At 40.0% G+C, this 1,362-nt stretch overlaps 1 protein-coding gene across 1 annotated transcript in view; it reads left to right on the forward strand.

Annotated features, from left to right (window-relative positions):
* The window catches only part of LOC102827655 (collagen alpha-1(III) chain-like), a 137,996-nt gene that overhangs the window by 12,806 nt on the left and 123,828 nt on the right, over positions 1-1,362 (forward strand). The gene's annotated exons all lie outside the window — the stretch shown is intronic.

Here is a 1,362-nt window from a genome sequence, read left to right on the forward strand (position 1 = left end):
AAGCACTTACCAGTAGGGCCCCTTATCTCTAAACATCACACTTTTATGGTCCCATTTCCTCAAGTTGGAATGCCAGGAGTCTCCTCAACCTATGTTCCATATCTACCACTCAACTCTGTCTATTCTTCCTTATAAGTATTTCCAAGATACCCATTTCTCTCCATCTTCTAACCCACATCGCTATCAACTATCATGTGAACTAGAGTAATAGCTTCTTGTCTGATTTCCTCCTTCTAATCTCGTCCCCAACAAATGTATTCTCAGTGATGTAACTTTGCAAATGCATTTGTGTCATAAAATCCTATGTCCTTCTATTTCTCTTAGAATTAAGTCAATTCTCCTTCCTCTGGCCTCCAAAGTACCTTTCTCGGGGCTTCTGCCTTCTTCTTCAGCTTCATCATTGCCCCTAACTCAAACTTGATCTTTTTTTTTTATGTGGTTTTTTTTTATTATTATTATTCACTTTATTATTATTATTATTGTGAATTGAATGATAGTTTACATGGGAAAACATTGGTTTTACACCATTGTTTATTTGCAGTGATTACAATCTCCTCCATGCATCAACATTCTACAGCATTTGTTTCCATTCCCTCTGGTTTTGGGGGCGTCTTCTGGGGAGCCTTTTTGGGGGGTGTACACAAAAATACTCAGGAATATATAATCATTTAAACAACCAAAGGGCACGTTCTGCAAGCCTGCCTCCTGGCCACCAGTCACATAGTCCCTCCCTTTCCATAACTCTAGAGTCCTCAGCTGCTCCCTCTCTTCATGTCCCCATCTCTGCTGCCATCTCTGGTGTCACTGCTTCTCTGGATAAGGTCCCACACTTCACTCGTGCTGTTCTCCCTTGATGGTCCTAGGGCTCTCTGTTCCTGGAATGTAAGATTAATCACACACACACACACACATTGTATTTATCTCTAAAGGAGTATAGTGGCTCCATACAATAAGCACTGGATTGTGAACCACAGTTCAAGCCCACCAGACCTCCCACAGGAGAAAGATGAGGCTTTCTTCTCCCATGAAGATTTAAAGCCTCATAAACTTTTATACAAGGTTGCTGTCAGAATCAACTCAACAGCACTTAAAAACAACAAAAGTATAACATCCTTTAAAAGTAAATGCTAAATTTACTTTTAGACAATCCTATTTAAAAGGAGTCCTGATGTGGCACTGTGGGTTAATGTGGCACTGGGCCGCAAAGGCGGTTCAAACCACAAGGTCAGCAGTTCAAGCTCATCATCTGCTCCTTAGAAACCTTATACAGGATTACTATGGATCAGAATTGACTGGATGGCACTTAACAACAACATTTCAAAGTAAAAGTAAATACAAACTTCACTAAAATAACTACATAAA

The sequence above is a fragment of the Chrysochloris asiatica genome, unplaced genomic scaffold, assembly GCF_000296735.1.
Source record: "Chrysochloris asiatica unplaced genomic scaffold, ChrAsi1.0 scaffold00096, whole genome shotgun sequence".
Lineage (NCBI taxonomy): Eukaryota > Metazoa > Chordata > Mammalia > Afrosoricida > Chrysochloridae > Chrysochloris > Chrysochloris asiatica.